The following is a 12,239-nucleotide window of genomic DNA, read 5'->3' on the forward strand; positions in this document are numbered from 1 at the left end:
GTGGTTGAGAGTCCGCCTGCCGATGCAGGGGACACGGGTTCGTGCCCCGGTGTGGGAAGATCCCACATGCCGCAGAGCCGCTGGGCCCGTGAGCCATGGCCGCTGAGCCTGCGTGTCCGGAGCCTGTGCTCCGCAACAACGGGAGAGGCCACCACAGTGAGAGGCCCGCATATCGCAAAAAAAAAAAAAAAAAAAAAAAAAAAAAAGAACAATAGATTAAATAAAATCATTCACACGTGTTCATTTGTTCGCTGAGGGTTGTGATTTTAGCTTCTTTGAAGACCCTCTGGTAGCAACAGGCATGACTTTTCTCTATTGTAGAGATGGGGAGACTGAGACTTGGAAAGGGTAGCAAACTGCTCCAGGTAACACCATTGGTGAATAGCAGAGTTTGGATTCAAACGCAGGTCGGCCTGCCCCCCCAACTCCCCGCCCCAGTTACCATGCCATCCTGCCTGGATAATTTTAAAGGAATGGGCACTAGCTTTCTTTCAGATACTAGTCTAGACATTTTAGCTATGTTAATTCACTTAACCCTCCCCTTAGCCTCTGAAGTGAGTGTGAGCCTTGCTATCTGCACCTTACAAAAGATCAAACTGCACAGAGAGGTCAGGAAGTCAAAAGGGGATGCAGAGCCCGGCACCGAAGCTGATGCCTCTCTTTTCCTCTATCTGTGATTTGGTAAACTGAAGCCACCTTGGTTAGTCATGTGGATGGTTATCTGTAAGGTACCAATGCCAAGAAACTTCAGTCTTGAAAGGAGCTTGAGGCAGTGTATTCATTTCCCAGGACTAACTGCCATAAACGGGGCACCTAAAAACAATGGAAATTTATTCTCTCTCAGTTTTGGAGTCTAGAAGTCTGAGATGAAGGTGTGGACAGGGCCACGCTCCCTCTAGCACCTCTAGAGGAGAATCCTTCCTGTCTCTGCTAGCTCCTGGTGTTTGCTGGCAATCCTTCGTGCTCCTTGGCTTAGAGATGCATCTTTCCCATCTCTGCCCTAACATGGCATTCTCCTTGCATGTCACTGTGTCTTCATATCCTCTTCCCGCTGTGCCTGTCTGTCTGCGTCCAAATTTCCCTTTTTACAAGGACGCTAGTTATATTGAATTAGGGCCCACCCAAGGACCTCACCTTAACTTTGTTAAATCTGCAAAGACCCCATTTCCAAATAAGGTCGCATTCTGAGGTACTGAGTGTTAAGACTTCGGTGTTTCTTTTTGGGGGGTTGGTAGGGAGACACAATTCAACCCATAATGGGCAGCATACTGAAGTTCAACCTTTCCCAAAGTGTGCTCCTGGTGTGCTCTTCTCAAAGAAGCTCTGTAGAGAAAAGGCTCCTGTGGTCTCAAACATTGGGAAAACTCTGCTGCCTGCCTGCCTGCTAGATGCCCTGGTGGTGAATCTCAGAGGTCATTAGCATGCAAACATCCTTAAAAGAGCTGCAGAAAGAAGCCTGTTGACTTTGCTTAAGTTGGCATTTCCCAAATTTATTCAAGCACAGAAGTTTTGGGGTGTCGTTGTTGCGTTAATAGTGTTCCATGGAACATACTTGGGGAAACTCAGAAGACTAGAGCATGAAACCAGAGAGGCCTAGACTTGCATCGTGACCCTGCTAGTACTGAATATGTGACCCTGGGCAATTTATTTTCCTCTCTGAGTCTCAGTGTCATCTGTAAAATGGACGTGAGAATTCCTAATTAATTACTTAGGGTGGGTTCGCTGCTATAAGAAACAGACCCCCAATAGTATAATGGCTTGGAAACAATAGGATACAAGTTTACATCTTGCTCAGGACTGGGCAGGGAACATACTGGCTCAGCAGTCTTTCTTCACACAGGCATTCAGACCCCCAGGCTGACAGATGTTCTGTCATTTTAAATCTGTGGCTTCCAAGGTCATCCTGGGGGTTGCCCCTATTCCATCCAGGCAGAAGGGGGTAAAGTTTAGAGAGGGCTTCCTGGGAGGTTTTTATGGGCGAGGCTCTGTAGTGGAGCAACTCACTTCTGCTCACAAACCATTGGTCAGAGCGCAGTCCTCTGGCTGCAGCTAGCTGTAAAGGGGGTTGGAAAGTGTGGTCCATGAATGAGCAGCTACTTCCCAGCAAGAACTCAACCCTAAAGAAAGGGAAGTAGGGACTTCTGGTTGAAGGTTAGCCATCTCTGCCCCACTTACCTTGCAGGTGTGTTCTGAGGATTAAATGAGGCTTTTGACGTAGGCAAAGTCTTAAGCATCACAGACAGCTAAATAAATGGCAACCATTTAAAAAGGAAAAAGATATGAAAGGGAAGTGCCTTGAGGGATGAAATCAGAGACAGGCCCTGGGCATGGCAGACGTGTGGGCCCCATCCTCCTCTTTCTTCCCAAGGCATCCTGGTGGCCCCTGTCTGGTGTGTGGCGGGGAAAGGGGAGCACAGGTCCTCAGGGTGTCGTTCAGCCCAGAGCAGCTTCTCCCCCTCCCTCTTCCTTCCCAGCCAGATGGAGGAGCGTGTGCTCCAGAGTCTCGACAGCCTCACGGCTTCCCGGTGATGGCCCCCAGGACTGCAAATTCCACCTTCCTGCAGTTGCAGAGCCAGCTGAGGGATGGGCAGCACGCCAGGCCCCCTCAGCAGCCCCTGGAGCACACGCCAGTTGCAGAGTCCCAGGATGCTGGAGGGAAGAGGCGGGGCTCTCGCCAGATCACCATGACCACAGCCTCCCTAGCAAAGGCCTCCAGACACCCGACAACGCATGGCTTCCTCTCGCTCCTGGCTTCCCCAGCTACCTGGCAACACAGCACAGGTGACAGTCGTCTCTAGACCTCCAGACCTCTGGACTCCATTGTTCCGCAAGGGGGCATAAGGGGTCAGTAGAGCAAACCCTCTGCCTTCCAAAAGAATTCATGCTTTAAGTCCATATTAATGATTAAGACAACTGCACCTCAAATGATATCCCCAGCCTCTCGACACAAACACAGTTCCAACAGACGTCTCCCAGAAGCCCCCTCCCCACCTTTCTCGCATGTAAATAAGCTTTCAGAGCTGCCATCAATGTATACATACGACTCTGCTGCTGACTCTTCTCACTGTGCTTTGTATACACTTTCCCGTGGATCTGGGTCATCCTGGTGTTGAATATTTCACAGGGCTGCAAAATACACGGAAGACATATTTTTAGAATCTTAATACCCAGACCATCTGGGTGATGCTCCGACAACTGGAGAGATTCTTGCTGATGCTGCAAATCCCCAAATCCAAGACCCCTTGCAAACAGAAAATGCTGTGTTTTGCATCTGTACATACACACATGGGTTTTCCCCAGCACAGTGGACCGTGGGGTGTGACAGTTAGTGATTTCTTCCCTGCAAGTGGCCTGACCTGCGGGAGTTACCGTTGGCTGGAGTTGCGAGTACAGCCCAAATTTATTGGTTTTGATCCCCTCACCGTTCCCTGCGTAAATTAAAATGTGACATTATTACACCCTGCAACAGCCCACTGGCGACCTTTAGCACTCTCCCCCCTCCACAGCCATTATTCAGCATAATTCGACTGGTTTGAGGCAAGCTGGGAGAGTGGGGAGGGCTGGGTGGGGACAGGGGAAGGCAGAGTCCAAATTAGAAACAGATTTAAAGAGCATTTGCAGGGAATTAGGCAGCGGGCCAGGAGCGCTTGCTGGCAGCGTGTGGAGCCCCTCTTTAGGGACTGTCAGCTCCTCCTAGGTTTCCACAGCGGATGTTTCCCGGCCAGAACGCAGCTGGGTTTCAGTTGTCAAACCCTCAGCCAAGACATCTGAGAAGGGGGTGAGTGCCTGTGTGCACGCGCGCGTACGAGCCCAGGCCACGTTCACACGCGCCCGCGACCCCGAGGCTGCCCCCTGCGCGGTTTCACACATAAACATCTGCAAAGGTACACCCTGAACCATACACGCACCCCTCGACATGCAGAGGCATGGACAGACACAGGTGCGCACGGAGAAAATCGGGACGGGCACACTTACACATGCACACACACACAGATTTGGGCTGTGCCCCAGCCCACACTTTCTAAGAGGATTTCCAGAGCAGGTATCTCAGTCCACATCGCCACCACGCAAGGCTAGCTGTGTGACCTTGGGTTAGCCCTTCAACCTCTCTGAACTTCTGTGTCTTCAACTATGAAGTGTAAATAATGGCAGTTGTGATGATCAAAATGAGATAATAAAGGTGAACACCCAGGGAAACAAAATGTGAGAAATAGTGAGGGGATGGCAGTGGTGGTAGCAGTGAAGATAACTAACCTTTGCTTCACATCCTTTCTAGAGGAGACATAAAGCACTTTGCTGACTTGATTCCTATCTCAATAAAAGGGGTGTGAGGCCCTTTCCATCACAGGGGGAGAGCAAGGGCCCCTGTGGCCGAGGACAGGCACGTGCGGACAGCTCCCATGGTCACAGCTCTGTGGGCAGGGGGCCCAGCCAGCTGGCTGCCCCCTGGGTGCCTGGGGCATGTCTAACAGGGCATTGAGGCCGGCAACTCTGCTCTGCACCTCCCTCCCTCCCCCTCCTGCTCCCCTGCTGTTCCTGCCAGGACATCTCCTCCTCCACCCACACTCTTGGTGACAAATATCTCCCCTTTTCCCCTCTCCCTCCCTCACCTTAGGGGCGTCCCTCAGTCATCCTAACTCCCAGAGCCCTGCTCCTCCTTGAGTCCCTCCAGCTTCTGATCAATCCAAGGGAACCATCTGCCCTTTCCTGGGAACCTACTATGCACCAACAAGCCCTTGTTCTGGGCGCTGTGGGGATGGGGGAGGGTGGTCCCACCTATCTGGTCCCACCCAGATAGGACTTAGATGTCACCCCTGCCTGGGGATTCACAGCCCAGTGAGGGGATCAGCCTAGCACAAAACACTATAGGAGACCCGGTCAGAAAATGCCAGAACAGGGCACAAGCTCTGGATAGACTCTGGGAGGTCAGAACCAGCAAAGCACGTCTGACTGTGCAGGTCAGGACACTGAACAAAGCACCCCAATACAGGGCAAGGACCAGGATGGGGGATGCCAGTGCCCAGATACAAACTTCCAGTGGGGCTGGTCCCGAGGTTCTGGGACGCACATCAGAGTGACCAGTGCCAAAAGCCGGATGGACGGGGTGAGGGGGAGACACGAGAGAGGCAAGGGGTTAGGTGGGGAAGCAGGAATTTCTAGATCTTCATTTAGTCAACAAATACGTGAGGAACACCTCCCGTGTGCTGAGTGCTGGGAATGCAGTGACTAGTAAAACACAGATGCTGCTTCACAGGGCTAAGTGTCAAGTGAGAACAACTGATACACAAACAGGCGATGCCAGTGCCGTGGGATACGCGCTCTATAGGAATGGGCTGGGTGTGTGGGGCTCTGAGGCACAGAGAAGTCATCTCATTCACACGGGAGGATAAGAGAAGTCTTCCGGAAGAGGTGGATGGACAGAGAGCCAAAAGGAGTTCAGGACAGGTGCCAGGAGTGAGGGGAGAGATGAGACTAGACAGATCACCATGGATGGTCTACACTGGCTCACTCTCACTCATTGATTCAACAAATATTGTGAGCAACCACTTGACAGGTCCTATGCCGGGAGCTGAAGCTGCAATGGTGAGCAAGACAGACACAGGTGGTTGAACCAAGGTTGTTAACGGTGGGAATGGAGAGAAATCAATAGCACTGAGAGAGCGAGAATCAGCTTTAATTGGATGATGGGATGGGAAGGGAATGATCTAAGCTGACTGTCAGGTTTCTAGCTGGGTGCTGAGTAGAGGAGGAGCCCTTCCCTGTCAGAGAGGGTCACACAAATGGAAGTGGGTTGAGGAGTCTGCTTCCGTCTTGCCTGTTTGCAGGGCCAATGGGACAGTGGCAATACCCAGCATCTAAGCTGGGCTGCGCGGTGAGAGCTGGTGACGATCCAGACTGGAGTAGAACCCAGCTGAAGACACAGGGAGCATCCGAGAAGGTGTCAAGAGATTAGCCAGCTGCCTGAGCCCCAGCTCAGAAGAGTGGAGTTTCGGATAAAGTTCTGCTCCTAGAGGGGAACTGGCAGACTAAAGGTCAAACGTCAGCTTCGTCCAGGTGCTTCAGATACCGGGATTGCGGTAGCAACACAAAGGCCAGCCCCCTTCTGCTGGTGGACAGGTCAGAGTCCGGCTGCCCGAACCCTCTGGAGGAAGCTGGGAAGGAGCCACCAGCACTCACGTGGTAACACTCGTGTTAGGTCTGCCCCTCCATAGCACTCAGCACAGAGCTGGGTGGACAGTAAGTGCTCAAGAAATACTCTCCTAGGAGCACGTGGACGCTCAGCAGAAAGCAGGAGACTCGTGACGGTGAATGCAGCTCTGGGCCTCCGGTGGGCCCTGAGTTCTCTTTGAATTGAATTGGAGCTGCCGGCCCCTTTGGCTGCATTAGGAGGAAGTCCCATTTGCTTAATATCCCCCGTAAAGATGGCAGCTTTTAGTGACAACCTTTACCCTTCTGGAGCACAGGTCAGAGGCTTAAAGCGTCCACTCTTTGAAATCCCAGACATTAGCCCTACAACTGGGTTCCCTAAAATGCTGCCATTCTGATGAAGTCCAGGCTGACTGGTTAACACAAATACTCAAGACAGCACAAATAGGGCTGAAGTTTAGGGCCTGGAATAAAGGAGAATAAACAGCCAACCAAAGATGGAAAGACAATTTTCAATGCTAAAGCTTATCCCCTTAAGATCAGCCTCCTCTGAGGAGGTAAGTTTCAAAAGTTTATGCCCAAGAAAGGCTGTTTCATCAGCAAATAAGACAATATGGGGGCTTCCCTGGTGGCGCAGTGGTTGAGAGTCCGCCTGCCGATGCAGGGGACACGGGTTCGCGCCCCGGTCCGGGAGGATCCCACATGCCGTGGAGCAACCAAGCCCGTGAGCCATGGCCGCCGAGCCTGCGCGTCCGGAGCCTGTGCTCCGCAACGGGAGAGGCCGCGACAGCGAGAGGCCCGCGTACCGCAAAAAAAAAACAAAAAACAGAAAAAAAAAAAAATGACGATGTGCAAGGCCAGCCTGGAGTGATTCGATTCGAATTTTTTTCCTGCTAAAAAGTGTCGGAAGCTCACCATCTGGGAGAGATCTCACCAACTGCACTACAGGACAGAGGTTGGGACGGTCAGCAGCGGGGGGCCAGTTTAACAGCACACGAACCGCATGTGATCGGGGGGACCTGAGGCGATGCTGTGGTCTGCGCCTCCCAGGCAACTCACCACAGCGCCGGGCACCTGGGCCAGAGCCCCTCCTGTAATCTCAGGGCCATCATTAGTGGCGTGGCTCCCTCAGCTCAGCTGATCCCTCAGGCTGGAGAAGAGGAAGCTGAGAGGCAGGGCCTTGCCTGAGATCTGCAGCTCAACGGCAGCACAGCTGAGGCAAGAACTCGGGAATCTGGCTCCAGCTCTGAAGCAGCTCCTCAGTTGTGCTGTGAACATGAACTCGGAGCAAACTCAGCCTCATCTGCCTGTACTTCTCTTCATATGAAAACCGTCTTCTTGTCATGTCTATTACTCTCCAAGAAATAGATTTATCTAGAATCAGTGATTATTATGCATTTTGCATATACAAAAAGGATATGAGAGAAATGCCAATATACAGAGACATGGATCCAATCAAGTAAGTATATCACACTTCTGGTTCACAGCTAGTGAAACCTGGGCTCAAATAAATTTATGTTATGATAAAAATTGATTTTATAATATATACTCCATTGACTACATCACGGATGATTTGCTTTTTTTTTTTTATTTTAGGAGGAACGGATTGGATTTGATTTGGTTTGATTTATTTATTTTTTAATTTGTATTTATTTATTTGGCTGCGTTGGGTCTTCGTTGCTGCCCACGGGCTTTCTCTAGTTGCGGCGAGCGGGGGCTACTCTTCCTTGCCGTGCGCGGGCTTCTCACTGCAGTGGCTTCTCTTGCTGCGGAGCTCGGGCTTTTAGGCCTGCGGGCTTCAGTAGTTGCGGCGTGTGGGCCCAGTAGTTGTGGCGAGCGGGCTCTAGAGCGCAGCCTCAGTAGTTGTGGCGCATGGGCTTAGTTGCTCCGCGGGATGTGGGATCTTCCCGGACCGGGCCTCGAACCCATGTCCCCTGCACTGGCAGGCGGATTCTTAACCACTGCGCCACCAGGGAAGTCCCGGATGATTTGTTTTTAAAGGTATTTTCAGAAAAATAAGTTCTTTTCTAATCGCATACTTGGAGCTTGAAATAGATTTGCATTAATATATTGCACTTAATGAACAATAAAGTAAATGGGAAAAAGTATGGAAAAAACAAATTGCAAAAACACCTCCTTATCTCTACCCAGATGCTGGGTCAGGAAGATCTCCGTTAGAACCTGAGAGGACCTGTGGTTGTCGTGGAGATATAAAATGCAAGGAAAACATAAACAACTAAGAAAGAGACTGAATGTGGCAGATCCTAGAACTAAAGTGAGCAGTCTGGGCTCGTATCACATGCCCGAAGGGAGTGTGGTCCCTGATGGCCCAAGAATAGAACCAGCCCCCAGCGGGATGGGAGTGGGCCGTGGACTTCCTGCCGTTTGGTCAGACAGACTGCCTTCCTGAATTACTAGGTCTAGGAAGCGGTGGTGACAGGGTGGGGGTGGGGCGGAGAAGCTACACGTGTCCAGGACAACACCCACACAGCCCTCTTCCTCGCTGCCGCCTCATTTCCCCTCTTACAGACCACTTACCTCATCTGCAACACGCCCAGATGGTATCTGGGAGCTCTAACGGCTCTGAAATCCCACAATTCTAGAATTCAGACACAACACCAGTTGGTAAGAGACAGGCAAAAATCCCAGCCCCGAGAACCAGTGCTTGACGTCATAGGAGATACACGGAGTGTGGGATCAAGGACTCAGACAATAGCTGCTCTGCACTGAGCACGGAGCATGCACTCAGCAAGGCGATGTGCCTTTCCGTGCACGGTCACGGTTCGTGCCCAGGTGGGCATTGCTAGCACCGGTGGGGAGACGCAGCTTACACAGGTTGGTCCACCAGGTGTCTAATCCGTAACCCCCTGTCTCTCTCCATCTCAACACGCTGGACACTGGCTTACACTGGAGGTGTAAGCCCAGGTGAACCTATCCTCTATCCCCACACACCCACTGACTGGGCATTGCTAGCAACGGGAGAAACACACCCTCACCTCCCTTCTCCCCAGAGGAGAAGGTTTCATCTAATGGGTAAGTTTGGGAGAAGCACCTGTGCCTGCAGGGGGCAGCTTTCTGGGCTGGGCCGATATATCCAAAAGATCATCATTTCTATATGTGCTCAAAAGCCACATGTGGCTAGTGGCTCCTGTGTTGGACAGTACAGTCTTAGAGGCTTACCAACTGACCTCCTATGTCCTGGCTTGAAGACTTCCAGGGGAGGACAGGTCCCCACCTTTGGAATCACTCTAGTTACTTAGTGGGCACCTCTGGTTGCTAGAAACATCTTCACATCAAAGTGAAATCTGCCTCCTTATAATTTCCCGCTTCTCAATTCTAGCCATGCCCCCCGGACTACCTCACCCCCTTGAGAGCTCCAATATTCGAAGACAGGAGAATACACTCTCCTAGTTCTCCACAGCCTGGCTCTTCTCAGGGTTAAACGGCCCCTCTTACTTCCACTGTTTCTCACGTGAACTAGAGCCTCGGCCCGTCACGGGCTCATCCTCCATTGGACCCTGGTCCTCCACTCAACTTGCCTCTGTTTCTCTGAGAGACAGTCAGAAGGGGACACAGGCTCTCGGAAAGTTTCTCAGTCTTTTTTCAAATACCTACCTGCTGCCCCCTGAGTCAGTGCCCAAGACTGGCATTGTTTGCTGGGACAGGGCTTCCCGTTTATTCCTCGCTTGAGAACGCTAGATTTATAACTGTCGTGGACACCTGTTGTTTTTGACTACCCAGTATGCAAACTGTCTTCCCAATTTAGAAGAATCCCAAAATAGGTGAAAGCCAGGGCCCTGCCTCCCCTGACGGAGGCTGAAAGGGAACAGACTTCCACCCCCTGCACCACAGGCTCATGCCTGAGCAAATGGCGTGAGGTCCATCCCAGCTGTGATGTACTCAATTCCTGAGTTTTTCATACATTCTTTCTGATGATTAAGAGATGTGGCTGAAGTTGCAGGGGAGAGAGGTCCAGAATATCAAACTTCCTCCTACCAGTGCTTCTAAACAGTTCTCCAGAAGTAACTCTAAACCCACCTTGAGGCTCTGAACTCAGAATGATTCTCTAAAATTGAGACCAAGACTGAGATTAAAAAAAAACTTGTGCCTCTCCCTGCTGTCACCAGGGATTACCGTTTCCACCTTGGAGAGGAGCCCTGAGGCCCTGGATGTGGGTGGCAGCAGGGAACAGCACAGGACTTGGAGTCAGGACAAGCTGGGCCTCATCCCAGCTCAAACCCTGATGCTGAGGGACCCTGGGCAGATGGCTTTCCTACCCTGGGTCTTGGGTTTTCCACATGGAAAAAAAAAAGGACTGAGTGATTTAAGGTTATTTTTCATTCTGATTCTCTGTGACTCTGAACCTCGCAGGAGCTGTTATTTCCTTGAGTTCCTACTTACCGTTTTCCCCCTTCTTGCTGGCTTTTGTATTAACGCTTTACAGATTTGTGAATGGATAAACAAAAGGTGATATATCCATACCATGGAATATTATTCAGCCATAAAAAGGAATAAAGTACCAATACCTCTACAATACAGATGAACCTTGAAAACATTAGGCTAAGTGAAAGAAGCTAGTCACCAAAGACCATAGATGGTATCCTTCCTTTATATGAAATGTTCAGACTAGCCAGATCTATCGTGATATAAACTGAACTACTGGTTGCCCAGGGCTAGCAGGAAATGGGGAGTAACTGCCAAGAGGTATAGGATTTCTTTTAAGGGTGATGAAAATGTTCTGAAGTTGACTTTGGTGATGGTTGCACAACTCTGAATATACAAAAAACCTTGAATTGTGCAATTGAAATCAGTGAGTTGTATGGCATGTGAATTGTATCTCAATAAAGCTGTAAAAAAAATCAGGCAACAAGTTTAAGAGAAATCTGATATATTTTAAAGCTGTGCTCATGGCATTGGAGGACAGCCTTGAAAATTAAATCCACTCACAGCCCAACAATTCTATGTTGTTTGGTGTTTAAAGTCTCTCCCTTGGTCAATTAACCAAAATTAATTGATTTATTTAAATGTAACATCTTTAAAATTGCCCCTTCTTGGAAGGTCTAATTAACAGTCTAATGGGATCAAGAAAAGGAAAGATGGTGTCTGACAAGTTTCCACACTTGATTCCAGAGAGTTCACTGGGGGTAGCTTCTCTTTTCCCTAGACTTTTTATTAGGTTCTAATGGAAACTGTCCTCTGAAGAAGCATTATAGAACAGTGCCTGTCATACTTTGATATGCACACCAATCACCTGGGGGTCTTAGATTCTAATTTAGGAGGTCTGGGGTAGGGCCTGAGAGTCTGCATTTCTAACAAGCTTCCCAGTGTTGCCCGTCTGCTGCTGGCCCGTGGACCACACTTCAAGTTGCCAGGCTCCAGGGCCGCATTGCCCAGTGTGGCTGCTGAGCACTTGTAATGTACTGATCTGAATTGAAATGTGAGGTGAGTGAATGAGAGGATGTAAGTGATGTAAGTATAAAATAGACGCTGGATTTCAAAGACTTAGCGACCAAACAAAAGAATGGGAAATAATAATTTTGACATTTGTTGCATGTTGGAAAAATAATATTTTGAATATATCAAATTAAATAAAATGTATTTTTTAAAATTACAAGTTTTGTTTGTGGGAGATACCTATAATCCCCTGCTCCCCGCCATTATTCATCTCCCCATCTTCCTAAATAATAGACTTTCAGCTGGGCACATGGTGGTCACCTGGAATTCAGACTACATTTTCCACTTCCCTTGCAGCTAGGTGGGACTACCTGACTAATCGCTGCGTGGAATGTAAAGAGTCCTGTGGCTTCTAAGAACCTTTCCAAAGAGATTATATAGGTGCACTCTACCTTCTTCATTCCTTCCTCCAGCCTGCTGCCCAGAATGCAGAGAAGTTGCCGTCTCAGACCATGAGGTCAAGGCCATGCCCAGTAGAACAACGAAATGTAAAGTCCATGATGGCAGAGATTTTTGTTTGTCCTCTTTTCTCCTTCCCCTACTTCTATAATGCCAGTGCCTAACTGGTGCTGAACAAATATTTGCTGACTGACTGACTGATTAAATGAATGAATAAATGAATAAGTCTGGATCTTTTA

At 49.7% G+C, this 12,239-nt stretch overlaps 1 long non-coding RNA gene across 2 annotated transcripts; it reads right to left on the reverse strand.

The window, feature by feature from the left end:
* Positions 1–2,868: 2,868 nt before the first annotated feature.
* LOC114485579 (uncharacterized) lies at positions 2,869–9,852 on the reverse strand. Of its 2 annotated transcripts, none has more exons than XR_003678991.2 (3): positions 9,763–9,852; positions 8,686–8,746; positions 2,869–3,126 (listed from the first exon to the last, which is right to left on the reverse strand). It is a non-coding gene; the product is annotated as an uncharacterized lncRNA (long non-coding RNA). The 2 variants fall into 2 exon arrangements; XR_003678990.2 differs by lacking the exon at positions 2,869–3,126 and adding an exon at positions 7,752–8,338.
* Between the last annotated feature and the right edge of the window lie 2,387 nt (positions 9,853–12,239).

This window comes from Physeter macrocephalus, unplaced genomic scaffold (assembly GCF_002837175.3).
Source record: "Physeter macrocephalus isolate SW-GA unplaced genomic scaffold, ASM283717v5 random_1458, whole genome shotgun sequence".
Lineage (NCBI taxonomy): Eukaryota > Metazoa > Chordata > Mammalia > Artiodactyla > Physeteridae > Physeter > Physeter macrocephalus.